The 16,022-nt window shown below is 40.9% G+C and overlaps 1 long non-coding RNA gene across 1 annotated transcript in view; it reads left to right on the top strand.

Moving 5' to 3' along the window:
• LOC145552870 (uncharacterized) overlaps positions 1 to 13,599 on the top strand; it is a 254,817-nt gene extending 241,218 nt beyond the window's left edge. Inside the window, exons 2-3 of the long non-coding RNA XR_014088988.1 lie at positions 656 to 790; positions 12,339 to 13,599. This is a non-coding gene — a long non-coding RNA (uncharacterized LOC145552870). The remainder of the gene's footprint in view (positions 1 to 655; positions 791 to 12,338) is intronic.
• The last annotated feature ends 2,423 nt before the right edge of the window (positions 13,600 to 16,022 follow it).

Genomic DNA, 16,022 nt, shown 5'->3' with positions numbered 1-16,022 from the left:
ACCAGAAGAAGCCAGGCGCGATAGATTGAAGTGCAAACAATGGCCGATTGTTTTCAGCCACACCAAAAACAATCAGATTCCCTTCTGCCTTGTTTGTCACGGTTTGCTGTTTGAAACTTTTTAATTATCGCTCAAAAAATAGACATGAACATCTTGGGCCAGTAGCCATTTCCTTACTAATATCTAGACACATCTGCCTTACTAGGGTAATATGTTCTGTAGTCTTTCCCATTTTGCAGACAGTCACTCAGATGTAAATTTGTAATTCAGGTGAACCAGTGAAGGTTTGCGCGGTGGAGCAGACCGTGTTGTTGCCTTGCAACAAAAATGAACAGGATAGTTTAGTAGCTCAGGATCAATGAAAACGTTGTTCACTACGTTAAGGTCTGAACAGGTCAAAGGTCAGAGGCTGGTTGAACCTTCATGCCTTCACCTGTCCTGTCTTCTTCTCCATCCCCCCCCCCCCCCCCCCCCACACACACACACACACACACACTCCCCCAACAGACGTCTTATCAATCGTGACTGATTGCTGTGATCTGGACTCTGGGCAGCCATTAAGCAAATTACCTGAATCATTGCGAGGATTATGCTCATTAACACATGATTAGCATCAAATTAAAATAATGAGTGTTTAACTTGTGATGTCTTCCAGTTGTTGGAACAGCTTGATCAGCCACGCCAGGCTGACACGGCAGAGACGGCCCGGCCGCCCGCCGCGCCGGGAAACACCCCGAAGAGGAGGAGGGCCAGCCAGGTGCAGGACGGATGGAGAGCTGGGCAGTTCAAGGTGAGCCGCTTTAATACGAGTTTGAAACGGTTCAGTATTTTACTGAATATATAGCTAATCATTCTTTGAAAATTTGTATTTATACTTAATATTTTTAAATCTGAGTGTTTTAAATCAGGGATGTTGAATTGAAAAAGTGTCTAAATGTTTGCCCGGTGGAGCAGGCCGGGTTGTTGCCTTGCAGCAAAAATGAACAGGATAGTTTAGTAGCTCAGGATCAATGATGGCATCCCAGATCAAAACGTTGTTCACTACGTTAAGGTCTGAACAGGTCAAAGGTCAGAGGCTGGTTGAACCTTCACCTGTCCTGTGAAGGCAGGACAGGTGACAGATCTGTCCTGCAACAGATCCATCTGGACTGCTGCTGTCTTTCAATAGTTCGCACAGATTTAGTTTTAAAAAATTAATTCGCAAACATTAAAGTCATTTGTGTGTAAAAATAAAGTTTCATGCATTTTAATGTGAGAGGGAAGCAGCAGATTGTGATGCTTTTCAGCCCAGACCTGACAGATGTTTCTTCCTTTTATCTTGTTATAATTTGCCTTAAAACCTGCAGAAATCAGCTGATTGCTTAGATATGCACATTTGTTTGTTTTTTTAAAAGTGCATTATTCTCTAATAGTCCAGTGTCGCACCCCTTTTTTTTTTTTCTGAGATGAAAACGGGCGACTTATCTGACACAGCCCCAGAGTGTAGTGCACCTTCTGCTTTTCTCTCTGCAGGAAATGTATTTTAATACCACAAATGCATATTTAAAAACCACTAAATGTAGTTAAAACTACAACCTGCTGCTGGGAGATTACAGACCCTGAATGGCATTATGTTTTATTGGAGTGGTGGGGGCGGACGCATGTCATGCGCTTGCCCCGGAGCTCGATTTAATATCGTACCCAGTGAGCACAATTCCTTTTTGTACTAATGAAAACAATAGCAGCACTAAACACTCCGGCCCACATGTAATTTAATCTTTGAGGGATTATCTTCCTCTGCTAATGTCAGAATGAGCCGAGTCCTGTGAATATTAAATAAGGCTTCCTGTGCAGATGCTCCAACAACATCTCTGGGATAATGTCAACAGATTTTTTCCTGAGTTTCTTCATATGGGTGGAATTACTTTGTGAAACGTTTATGGGGAAGTGTTTGCCTTTGCAGAGTTCTCCATTAGGCTTGAATGTCACGACACCGATGGCTTTCAGGATAGCGTTTGTGTTAATGGCATTCTGTTCCTTTTGGCTTGGGCTAAATTAAAGGCCATTGCAAATCCATCTTGAGCGTGACTGTGCAGCCAAAGAGGTGAAGGAAGGAGAACAGCTTGGTTCAGATTAATACAGTGTAAAACAATCACTCAGAAGGCCAGATTCACTCTGCAGTTCACACATTTATTAGTTTAATTTGAAGAGCGCTGAGCCAAGCATTGGTTTCTTTGTGTGGGTTTCATGAAAGCGTGGAGCAAAATACTGAAGACGACACATCTGATAAAATCGTGCTCATCACACCTGATCAGTTCAGTAAAATTGGTTCAATTGGGGACAAAAATTTCAACATTTATTACATTTTGAACTGCTGCGGTTCCTTTTTACACTTTTGCACTGTGTTAAATGAACCAAACCCTTTGAAAAACTCTGTTCCCCTCCTCGCCTGTGGTGACGCTGCACCAAGAACCACTGAAGAAAATAACAGGAACGCATCTGAAGAAGACACCGAGCGCAACTTCCTTTGGAAAATATACTGCTCAAAAAAATAAAGGGAACACTTAAACAACACAATATAACTCCAAGTAAATCAAACTTCTGTGAAATCAAACTGTCCACTTAGGAAGCAACACTGATTGACAACGGTGACCCTCGTCAGATCAATCAGTATTGCTTCCTAAGTGGAGAGTTTGATTTCACAGAAGTTTGATTTACTTGGAGTTATATTGTGTTGTTTAAGTGTTCCCTTTATTTTTTTGAGCAGTGTATAAAGAAAAATGAAGTAGCGTCAGATTCTAGTGGTTGTAGGATTTCTCTTTTGTCATTTCTAAAGAACCACGAGTCATTTCTGCCAATAGCATTAGATTCTCATGTTTTGTTTGCATCCACATTCGAACCGCGCTATAGAGTTCACTTCAACCGAAACGCCAGAGTTTGTAGGAGTTTGGTATTTAATCTACCTAGAGTTAGATTAAAGCAAACTAAACAGACCTGGTGTGAATGCACCCTTAGAGTTCATTCACACCAGGCCTGTTTAATCTGCTTTAACTGAACTCCAGTTCATTTGCCTTGAAACCCCAGTTCGTTTAGGGAGCTGTGATTAAACTCTGATGTGGAAAAAACAAAATGAACTCTGGTCTGCCTAGAGACCTTAGTTCGGTTGAAGTGAACTCTGGTGCAGTTTAAATATCTGTGTGAATGGAAGTGGATAGGAGAAATCGCTCCAAAAGCAGGAAATTAACTATAAGGCATGGTATTCTGGGTAAATGCAAACAAATAAAACGCATGAGCCTTGCACTGGAGACAGAAATGACTCTTTTACCAAAGTCAAAAATAATCCTACAGCTGCTAAAATCTGACGTTTGGCTGAAGTCTCTACTTTGTTAAACCTAACGGTTGTTTCCTTAACTGCGGCTGGTTAGCATCGGTCTGAGCCCATCTGCGTTCTCTGCAGCAGCAAACGTCTCGCTGAGTTCACTTGTTGTGTTGCTGCTCACTGCTGAGGAATGAAAAGTCATCCTAAGGACACAGCGGCGCTCCTCAGTCGCACTTGATTAATAAAATATTAGCACAGGCAGCAGTTGGCGACATCATTATTATGTTTCTCAAACAGATTAATCCCCTTGAACAATATGAGTCTGCCACCAGTGACGGCGAGAGTTTGGATACAAAAGGAGTCGTCAAGCCGGAGGCTGGCTGGCATTTGTCATTTTAAATGGTTTCCTCTGATCAGAGCATCTCTCTGAGCTGAAGGTGAGCTGGAAGCTGCAGGATTTCCTAACTCGCATCGTTACCATGTCGTCTTGAAGCAGGAAGGCAGCTTTGTTTAGGATTTGAGACCTTGGTACATGCGTGCTCATTCACCGTTCTCTTGTTTTTGAGCCTCAGACCCGGTTAATGAACTCGAGCTGAGGGAGAACCGGGTCTCCTCCTCACGACAGCAAATAGCCAAGGGCAATAGCCGATAACTAATGTGTGGAATATTGCAATTAGCATGGCAAAGTACTTACAGGGATCAAATTAAAAAATTCATTAACGCGCACACTTAATTAAGAAACACTTTTGGGTTTACATGATAAATTATGACACCTATTAAATCTTCCAGTACAAGCTGTAATGGCCTTCTTTGCTCCTGGGTGTAGGCAGTGTTCCCTCTCAGGTTCTGAGGAAGTCTCCAAGGACCTGGAGTATTTATTAAAGACTTTTATTAGGGATAATGTTTCCCTGCAAGCCATTTCACTGAAGATGTGCCAGGTTTTTTTTTTTCTTTTCTTTTCTTTTCTCCTGTTTTTGCTGCCGCTGCACTTCAGCATCCCGTCTCAACGTGTCGGCTTTAATTGAAACAAGATTGGAAAGTGCTTCCCGTTGAACGTGTTGTAAAAAGGGATTAAAATAATGAATTAAGCAGAGTTGTGATAATGACAGCCATCATGTCACGGATGAAGTTGGGGACCTGGGGCGTTTTTTTTTTTTTCTGCAAACCGTGTCACGTCCTCCTTGCTCATGGCGGCCATTTTTCACAACACTTCAAGTGATTTTGGAATAAACACACAACTCTCTGAACATTGTTCTCATTTAGGCAAATGAGCCTTGATTATGTGTTACATTTTGAATTGATTGCATGTTGAAGCCCAAGTGAAAACAAAAAGATATGACACTTTAAAATAGGGATGCCCGATTTATCTACAATAACATCAGTATTGGTTGATTTTATTTTCCCCCCCCCAGTATTGAATATAAATAAGTAAATTAAATATCAGCTTTTTAGTATGTTGGCCCACATTCTTATATCGGTACATCCCCACTTTAAAACATGCAATCCTGTCCACAAAATTAGACAAATTTCCTGTTTTTTTCTCCCAAGCAGTTGGAGATTCTTTTAAACTTTTAAAGTCTTTTTATTAACCATTATCTGAACTTTCTGAAACGAATGGAGTATCGGTGAACTTGGACTTCCTCATAGACCCTCTGAGTGGAGAAGTGTCTGACTACTGAGGGGTTATGTACATAATATTTTCCAAAGATGAAGTTTCTGCTGCCGCCTCCTAAACACGATGTCTAACTGCCAGAGCGTGGAAAACCCTGAGATCTTAATCATCTCATTCATACACCAGCAATGTTTCCTCACGGCAGAGTAATTAAACCAATCATCTCAATCAAGCAAATAAATAAATCAGATTTGTTGGACGGCTCTGCCGAGATGCGTTTTAGTCAGGAGAGGGAAGAGGAGTTGGTGCAGTCGCCCGGGGCGACCGGGATCTGGAGGCGCTTCCTCATAACGGTCAAGAGGCTGTTGACAGGAGGCCTGTTGAACTTTGATTAGCTCCCGTTTCTGTCCTGAATGGCCTCTTCATTTTGGTAATTTTGGTCTTTTTCTGTAATCAAAGCGTCCTCTGAGCCCTGGTGCCCAGGAAGATGAATGTGCAGGAAAAACATACTTAAACATCAGTTCTTCACATCTACATTCATGGGAAGGAAAGGAGGAAAGAACCGTACTGGTATTCTAGGGTTTTTCATGTCAACGCAGTTAAAATAAGTTCTTTAACAAGATCTGAAAACGGTTAAATCAATCTTATGTCTATGAAAACACACAGTGGATTCTCCTCCATCATTATTTATTAGGGTGAAATGAAAAGGCTGTTTGGTTCGGACCAATGGAAAAGTTCATGGTAAACTCGGTGGACGCCACACAAACCCAAATCATCAGCCATCCACCACCGTGCTTAACAGTTGGTATGACTTTTGTCTGATTTTGGTTTTCTCCAACTAAATAAACACATTTCTACTTTGAACCCAGCTTCGTTCCAGACGTCTCAGGGTTTGTTCAGATGTTATTTCTGGAGAGTTTCTGACTCAGGTTTATTTGTATAGCACTGTTTCGGTCCGCACAGGACACACAACATACGTAAAACAAAAGGATTTATTCGATCCGAGGCTGGACATATAGGTACTGGGGAATCGTGGCAAAATAAACAAAAGTGTGGGAGCATTCACGAACCAGCCAGCAGTTGACCGTCGGATTCGGGCCGCTCCCCTCACCCTGCCTCACAGGATCACTCACCCTACAACCAAAAACCGGAAAACCTCGGCTTGCCCAACGATCCCCAGACCTAACAACACAAGAGGGAAGTTAACAAACAAAAAATAACATCAATGGAGCGGGAGCGAGGCTCGGAGACACGCCACCAGCCTGGAGCTCTTCCAAACTTCCTCCTCCTCTGGTGGGTGGGGCCTGATCCTTTTAAACTCTCCCCAGCCAATCAACTGCAAGAAGAAAACAACAATCAAACGGGGATTCATTCACAACCGTGACAGGAGCCCGTCACAAGCACATTTCAGCAACAAGTGCATCATATAAACATCACACTGTGAAACTGCTAATCAAAGACGACTCTAAATGAATAGGTTTGTAGCCTTGATTTAAAGGAACTGTTTTTCAAGTTTTCTGGAAATTTCTTCCAGATTGGTGGTGCATAGAAGCTGAATGCTGCTTCTCCATGCTTGGTTCTGGTTCTGCGGATGCAGAGCAGAACCAGAAGACCTGAGCGGTCTGGAAGGTTGATACAACAGCAGCAGGTCTTTAATGTATTTTGCTGCCAAGCCGTTTATAAACCAACAGCATTTTAAAGTCTATTCTATCAGTGGACGGACTTTAGAACTGGGGTGACGTGCTCTACCTTGGTGGTTTTAGTCAGAACACCAGCAGCAGCGTTCTGGATCAGCTGCAGATGTCTGACTTTTCAGGCAGACCTCTGAAGACACTGTTGCAATAATCAATGTGACTAAAGATAAACTCATAGATTAATTTCTATAGATTCTGCTGGAAGCTCTCAGCCTAGAAAAGTTCTGCAGGTGATAGAAGGCCGACTTTGTAACTGTCTTTATGTGACTCAGTGAAGGTTCAGGTCCGAGTCCATCTCTACACCCAGAGTTTTGACCTGATCTCTAGTTTCTAGCTGTAATAACTGGAGTTTTGTGCTAGGTCTTGATTGTTCCTCTCTGTGTTCAAAGATAATAACTTGAGTCTGGTGAACCAACCCAAGCTAGTAGGAGCCTGTGGATATTAAATGAGACTGGGCCTAGGACTGAACCTTGTGGTATCCCACACGTGTCTACTGCACGTTCTGATAGGAAGCTGCCTCCAAATTGAACTTGGTCAGTGTTTTCTGCTCAGTGACGCCTGATCATTTCTCTGACCCTGGGTGAATATGCTCCCATGTATAATGTCTTCTTTAAATAATCGTCCTGTCTGTGAAATCGTGAACATCAAATTTGTTGGAAATGACCTCTTAGCCGTTCGGAGATTAAACGGTAGCAACAGTTGCTCCTGTCAGGTTATTGCTGGTGGCTGCCCACCCTGGCATGGTGTTGGCACATCTGGGTTTGCTTCAGAGCAGCACCAGGCTTTTCCATTTTGGTTTCCATGCTGTTCAGCTCATGTTTACTTGCAGTTTAAGTTACAGTTCCAAAACCTTAAAAGCTGGAAGGTTCTGGATAATTATCTACTGATACATGTGCTTTGTTTTTGTTGTCATATTTGGAAAATAATGCAATTTTTACACAGTTGCAGCTACACTAATTATAGTCTTAATGTAGTAAATCTTTAATTTCTACCTATAAGTCTAAAAGAGCTGAAGGCCAATGAGAAAGTCCCTCTGCTGTCTTCTGGTAAAGGTCCTTTCATGGTTTTACTACCTGTCCCTTAATAAACCTTTTAAGTTAATAAGTGTCTGAGTTTGTGGCAGAATGATGTGTGGGCCGCGCCGTGAGCGAGCAAACCTGCCGCCGCTTTGGATCTTTGAAGCGAGCCTTGGCTCACTTCTGCTCCATTATTTAAAACAAGTGTCCGGAGCTGTGTGCCACCACGAAATTATTAACTGTGTATTTCATAATGCCGCTGACAATATGTTAACGTGTTTTTCCTCCTCCCCCCGTCGTGAACAGATGGGTCCTTTTACTTTATTTTCCACATCAAGTATGATTATTTCTTTGTGCCAAAGGCCACCTGCCGTTCCTCAGTCTCTGTTCTAATTATTTATGTTGGTAACACACAGCAGGACTTGTTATCAGTTGGATGGTGTCTTAATAAAGGAAGGCACATCAACATATTGACATCATGTTCAAGGGGAAAATTTATCACCGCACAAAAGCGAGCAACAGGGGTCGCCGGAGCGGATCAGGCCAGGTGCCAACACCTCCACGTCCGACCTCCTTTTGTTCCCAGACGCCGGGTTTCCTCTCAGCACACGTCTGAGGAACCCTGTGATGATAATTAGGCGAAAGCCAATTAAAAAGTCAAATAAGAAGGAATACATTATCATTAAGGTATGCAGAGGGGATGGTTTTTTGGCTGTGATCAGATGACAGAAAAGGACACGGAAACTAAACTGTTTGGGAAGAAAATCCAGGAAACGTTTTGGTTCCCGTTCCTGCCTTTGTTTTGAAAAAACTTAGAATCTCTACAGATTTCAGCTGTTTTTACTTTCTTCACACAAATAATTTAGATAAACAGTCAAACTTTAGTACCAAACAGAGAGAATGTGAGGACAAACAAAATCCACTTCACAAATGATTTTCTTGTAGCAAGACAGTTCAGGTTTAGTTGAATCTGTGAAAAGCCTCATTTTAACTCTGCATAATTCCCAAAGAGTTATTTACAGAAATGTTAGCAAGTAGCTGATTAAAGCTGTGGTGTCAAATTCATTTTCATTTGGACATATCAACATAATGCATGTTATCAAAGTGCTGGTTGTGCTTGAATATTAACAAGCAAATATTTATAAATAGCTCTCAAGTACAACTTAAAATTAAATACTGAACATATTTTCACATTGATCAGTCCCTCCTGGATTTTGATTGTAATTTTTTTGCAATCCAAATGTTAGTACCATGTTTCCCCGAAAGTAAGACAGTGTCTTACTTTCTTTTTATCCCCAAAAAGCCCCACTATGTCTTACTTTTGGGGTATGTCTTATATTGGAAAAAAATTGTCGAATGTAACTCTTCCTTTTACCACTGGAACCGGAAGCGCTCATGTCTAGAGGCAAAAATATAGCATACGGTATAAGCACTGCTTGTGGTTCCGTATCACAGTCTCCTGTGTGCATTACCGTATTTTAAGCAGGAGGCGGCAGTGACAAGTGCAGGGGACAGCGCGGTGACGTATGGAGAGGGGGACGGCGCGGTGACGTATGGAGAGGGGGACGGCGCGGTGACGTATGGAGAGGGGGACGGCGCGGACGTGGGCAGGAGGCGGCGCGCAGCTAGATGACAGGGAGGCGGCAATACCCCCGTGTTTTCCCAAGCCGACCCCCCTGAAACCCCTGATATGTCTTACAATCGGGGGTGTCTTACTATCGGGGAAACACGGTAATTTGGATTGCAAAAAACTTACACCGGGTTTGCGTTTTGCAATCCAAATGCTAACCCGGGTTAGCATACTTCTAAATTAGCACCACAAATCAGATTTTGTGGTGCTAATTTAGAAATATTTGCATGAAATTTAGCAAAACTTACACTTATGTAAGACCGTAATTGTGGCTTCTTTTATATCGATCACAACTTGACATGGAGTAAGGTTGAGGCAGCAGTACAGTAAATGTAAGAAATACTGCCACCTGCAGGTTGGAGTCATTTAAACCCGATGTTTTGCTGAAAATTTTACATTTGTGCAAAAAGTGCACGGTTGATTTTTAGGTGAATTTCCATGAATCGTAAAAAAGCATAGTGACTAATTGATGTCATGTGGCAGCATAGAGATAAAAACTGCTTTGATTTAATTGATGAAATAATATTTAAGCACAAATCTTTTATCTTGAAGGTTCATCTGTTTAAAACATGCATACCTGTCATTACCAAGGACTGGGTAGAAAATGAGTGATGAGTGAAAAAGCAGCCAAATTCAAAAGAAAACAAAAAAACAGGAGGATATTGCAAGAAATTCTTAAAGCAGGCAAATAAAGTAGAAAAGCAAAGTGTGGAAGGGGAAAAATTATTATTCAAACACTCCATAAAATATTGGAAACTAAAGTAGCAACTAAGTTAAGTATCTATGGTGTTTGAAAGCATCATGTCGTGAAGTCAGGTCACACTAGATCAGGACTCTCTGCTGTAAAATGTAGAACACTTACATTTAAACAAGCATGAACGTTTAATCCATGCAAGCTACAAATGAATGAATACAGCATAATTACATTTCTACATGTGCAGCTTTGTTCTTTCCCAAAGTGACTCAGAAAGGGTTCAGAAATATGTCATTGATGAACGCTGATGCAATATAATTACAGAGGTTTCTACCCTTCCTAAGCCTTCATATCCATCCCAGCATAAGAAAAATGGAAAAGCCGACATATTCCCCCACGAGAGCAGTAAGCCACGGTAGCAGTCCCATTACAGAGCCAGATTTAAAAGGGTTACAAAACCTTTATCTAGCCATTTAAGAACATATACGGGCTGAGAGTATTCAGAAGAGCGAAAGCCATTGTGGAGCTCAGACAATGCACTTGACCATAAATCCATAATAGCCTTTAGGATTAAAGAATATGCTCTCCGAGTTTAATTACATATTGCTTCAGAGAGCCTCGGCCTGCTGGGACGGAGAGGCCCACTGTTGCTTCTGGCGATGAGATGAGGGACAGACGGCCAGAAAATTAACAGAAGGATTTATTTAATCTCAACCAGTGAAAGTTTTCAGCTGTAATTCGTCCACACTGAGTGCCATGTGGATACACAAATCAGCAGCTGGAGGGCACTTGTGCTGTTTGCACGCAAACACAAATAACCTGGAAAACAAGACGGAAAAGACTGCATTTGAGATCTGGATGCAACATTTTTTGTGTATTAAATGGTACAATGGCACATGAGGGACAAACTTAGAAAAAATAAAAACTGAAATTATGACAATAAAGTCACAGTATGAGAATAAAGTTGCACGAGAAAAATTGTATTACAAGAAGAAAGTCGAAATAATATGAAAATAAAGCTGAACTATGAGAATAAAGTCATATTTTCAGAATATTACGAGAATGTCGTAATTTCCGGTAAGCTTCATAGCGTTGAACTGGCACATTACATGCATCATAGTAAACTTTGGTGAATTTAAAGCCGAGAATCCAGACCTTCTGTACAAAGCAGAGCTGGTTTTTACCAGGATAATTTTGAAAATAAAGTTGAACTATGACAATAAAGTCATATTTTCAGAACATTACAAGAATGTCGTAATTTCCGGTAAGCTTCATAGCGTTGAACTGGCTTTCAGATGAAACGTGTCAGAATTTGTTCGGCGTTCTTTGGCGCTGAGCTGCGTTTCCCAGCACAGCCAGGGCTTCGTGTTTTTAGTCCAGTCTGTGTGACACATGCAGGTAAAGTCCCAGATGACTTTGTCTGATTTTTAATCCAAATACAGCCTGTGCTTTTTGTGGAGTTTTTTCATGAACAAACAGAACATTGATCCCAGTAGCTTCGTTTCCGTTACAGATGTGTTGAAAACATTGTTGATGTTGCGCTAAAGTTGAATAAACACAATTTTGCCGCTGCTGTATTCTCACTAAATAAGAAACGCATTTAGAAATCACACGTTTGTTCACACAAGTCATTAAAAAACATAATCATCGAACCACTTCCTCTCGTCTTTTTCGTCATTTCCGCCAGTAGCAACATCCAGTTTTTGATCACATGAGTGTTTCCATTGCAGTTTTGCTAAATACATTAATTTCAATACAGCCAAAAAACTCCAAATATATTTTTATAGAAAAACATGAGTTTTTTTATAGATGTCTGTGTTTCCATTAAGCCAGTTTATTTTCATAACTCCAGTTTTATGTTATGTCCAGTGAAAACGCAGCTACAGTCAGCATGTGTACACAAAATTGCAATAAACGGAGTAAAAGTTTTAAGACGGAGAAACTTCAAAATGAGAAGCTTAACCAGCTGAAGCTCCCAGTGGTGCAGCAGTAGAACAGGACAATAATTAACTAAGTTTGACACACGTCTTTGAAGAATGTAAGATTATTATTCTGCTTTAATTAGTATGCTAATGTACAGAGTTTCTTTATGATCACTTCCCTTCTTTTTCCATTATATTTCATATCTCTTGCTAACCTTTTAAAAAGAAGATTTAGTTCACTTTGTCTTCGGCTAAAGCTCCAGTTTATAGCTATATAATTAATTTCAGAGGCATTACCCAAAAATCAGAGCAGTTATTGGCACAGAATTTCAATTTCATTTAGAGAACGTACCTGCTAATGCTGCAGCGCAGCTACTTACCAGCAGAGTCCTTAAATGTATTAATAAGAAGGTCAATGAGATATTTAAAGAAATGCTGAAGTCTCTAAATTGGCGATTTTCCCCCCCCACAGGATTAGACTCCTTTGGAAGAGAAATGCGTTTGAGGAGTCCAGCTGCCTTCTCCTCAGAAACCTGATGGAGGATCTTTAGAGAACAGCTGCAGAACCCAGAGCCAGAAGGTCTCATCATGCTGCAGATAACAGAAGCATCAGTCACAAATTAACGTCTTCATCGGACGCACGGCTGTTAAATTTACATAATCAATGTAGATGGTTAGCATCAGAGTGAATGTAAGCTAATAACCAAAGCCTACTGTTGTCAAAATGTGCGTAGTGTGTGAGTATTGGAGCAAGAAGCGGGGTGTTTATTAACTCTCCTGCTTGCTGCTATCAGCTCTTTGTTTTTAATCATAAGCATCCAGGTCTGCAGTGAACCACATCATATTGTGGCTGATGGGCTGCACTCAGCCTCAGTGGGGTTACAAGGCCTGTGATATACTGTGACTGCTTCAATCAAAGCAGCAGATTTGAATGTCCACGCGGCCGGTAACAGTAACAGCCTCAGTGTGAGATTTATACCCTCATTGGGAAAATTACATTCACTCCCTGTCCTCACTGTTTGGCATCCATTACAGTTCATTATTATCCTCTGAAGCTGTAAAGCTCTGTAATAACAGGTTAAAAAAAGAAAAATGGAGGTTTTGCCAGATTGAGGCATAAATTGTCCCGTCCCTGCTGGTGGAAAACATTGGACTTGTCTAATTATTTTCCTTCTCTCTGAAGGTGCAGACAGGTTTTTGATTAAAGTTGAGGAGCCTCACCTCTCGAAGGGGTTTTGTTTTCAAACTCATGAGCTATTCTGGTAACGGTTGTTAGTCTGCTGGTTTAAAAAAATACAAGGGAACCACAAAAAGTCAATACAGTGTCCTGGAGGATAAACTGTCCCAGTAGTTTTTACAATAAATTAGACTTGTTATATTAAATGTAAGCATATTACGTACATTTTCAATAATGCAAGTTATGTCTCTCAAATGTCAAAAAACTTGAATTTTGTGAAGAACACATAAGACAGGAACTGTGAAATATTTTAAACATCCGGAATAATGAAGCCAAAATAAATAAATAAAATGGAAATAAAAAAACACATACAACTGAAACCGTAAATAAAATTAAGTTTGAAGTCTCTGAACCTTCAGAAAATATTAGTAAGCAGAATAGACTTATTTTATTGTATCATTAATTGATTAATTGCTTATTGTGACAGGCTTAAATATCACCAAACTACTACATGATGGAGGAATGTAGATGTATATTTCATACCGGCAGCCTGCAGAGAAACAAAGAAAAACAGACATGTTTACTTTAACAAATGTTCTCATGTTTGTTTACAAAAGTGTTAAAACTCCCTGAAGTTTTTCACCATGTTGGATGCGTAAATGTTCAATCCTAAAAACCAACTAAACTCCAGAAATCTCCTGAGATCATCAGCCATGTTTTTTATGCTCATTTTGAACTATTGGAAGAGAAATGGTTGATGGAAACGGCAAAGTTTGAAATAACTTCCCCAATTTTGCAAAAACTTTTTGAGAAATCCTTTAATCTCCATAGCAACTGCAACAGCTGTGCAAACAGTCTGGTTGGTCCTAGTTCACCTTCCAGGCGCAGCTCCTCCTCTGAGTTGAAGTTTTTGAGTTTCCACCTCCCAAGACAGCCTTCACTCAGCTCCTTCAGACTAGCCAGCAGCAATTAGCAAACATCTGGTGAAACTGCCCATCTGCTGAGCTCATTATAGGAGCTTCTTCTTAGTAAAATGCTGGTAAAAATGCTGATAGAGTTAATATAGAAACCATGTTGTGATGACTTACTGATGGCGGAGTTTCAGAAAGAGGAGGAGCTATTAAAGGGACGGAGGTGTTAAGTTACAAAATCAAACATTTTCATAACAACTGACGTTAACATAGTTACTTGGTAGCGCTATAAAATGGAAAACGCTGAATACTCCTTTAAAAAAAGCTACACTAAATAAATTCCTGAACCTTTTTCATCCAATCTTGGTTGGCTCCCCATCAGGTTTCATGACTCTGCTAAAAACCATCGTTATGTTTAGAAAGCAAACGCTTGGCGCTGCCGGTGCTCCGGTCAGGCTAACAGCTGGGACGTCCATGGGAGCAGGTGATGTGGAGGCTGATGCTCCCTCTGTCAGCCGCCCCAACCCCCACTGCATCGAGGAGTCTTCATAAATAATCTTCCAGCAATCTGCCTCTCCCTCCACTCTCTTATTAATTACTTTTCGGCCAAAATCAAACATCTGTCATGCTAGAATATACAAATTAATTATGCAGCTTCTCCCCATCAAGACCCATATAACATTGTTCCTCAGAGTCCTGCTGGTCGCAGAGCAGGAAGAGCGACTGTGTTGTCATTGTAGTTTATTTTTTCTAAAGGATCTCAGATCTGCTTCTGAAAGATTAAAATATAAATATAGTTATTTTATTAATTATTTTTACTATGAATTTTAAGATCTGTAACGAATGTCAGCTGTGAAGACTTTCCACTGATTACATTATTAACCTCTGATTACAGTATTAACAATTAAAGATTTGTATAGGAAAAGAATAGCAGCTAATGGTGCATTGTTAGGTACACATGCAAAATTTTACATACCTAGTATGACTTTACTGCATGAGCGCAGCTTTAGAAATTGTAAATCTTTAAAAAAAAACAAGTTTACACACAAAGTTCACAGAGGCTCAGAAGGACAAAGTCCAGTGGACTGCTTGTGATGGTGAAGCTAATATTAAACCAAAAAGCGTTAGCTTATGTTGACCAGGAGGTTTAATGCCTCAGGAGGCTTCCTGACCTTTTACTGACCATTTGAAGTTGTTCTCAATCAGGAGTGCCTTGGCGTTAGCTCGTAGCATTAGCAGAGCTAGCATATGACATTCTTCTACCTCATAGAGAAAGTATTTCCAAACACCGCTGTTGTGTTAGCATTATCGGCTAAAGAGAGTCACATGTTTTATGTTTTCTGGCTGTACTTACGATGTTAAGAGTTTAAAACGTCTCTTCTGCAGCTTATTGGGGAGAAGCTGAGGGTCTGCTGTTGGTAGAAATGCAACAATCTGGGTAAGTGTGGATTGGCCCATTTGCATCAGTTTTGACATTAATAAGTATCTTTGAATGATTATGTTTTGTAGTATTGATTATATTGAGAAATCAATTATTTTTACAACCCTAATACCAATGCATCGTGCATTAAGATGCTGTTGAAAACAGAACCAAGGAGGCTTTTTTTTAGCTCTACAGAAATCCCAAATTCTTCATAATATTTGTGCCAGTCTTTGCCTTACCTGGTTTCACACTGAGCCTTGCACTAAGTGACCGTGTCCGTGGAGCAGAAAGATCTTGGAAGTCCACAGGCCCACTGACGGAAGACAGCTGTCTGCCCATCCTCCAGTTCCGTCCTGAGGTGTCCTGGGATCTGCCTGTTCACAGGTCAGGACCCAAGAGGAGAGGCACCATTTGGTACCAGTTACCAAGCGGCGGGTGGGGGTACTGGTGCCACCTCCACCCCCATTCAGTCAAGGTAACACCAGCTGGCCTAAACCTGGCAGGAGGAGAGCTGTGCTGAAATGGAGAAGCACCTGATGACCTCAGCAGAAACCAAACTCCTCCCCTTCCTGTTGGTGCCACTGTGGATGAAAATGCTATTCAAAATCCCTCACACCAGTTGAAGGTCAGACTTGGATGTGCTAC

The sequence above is a fragment of the Poecilia reticulata genome, chromosome 9 (assembly GCF_904066995.2).
Source record: "Poecilia reticulata chromosome 9, P_reticulata-male-v2, whole genome shotgun sequence".
Taxonomy (NCBI): Eukaryota; Metazoa; Chordata; class Actinopteri; order Cyprinodontiformes; family Poeciliidae; genus Poecilia; species Poecilia reticulata.
The sequence above is the reverse complement of the archived record's forward strand: the minus strand, read 5'-3'. Positions and strand labels throughout refer to the sequence as shown.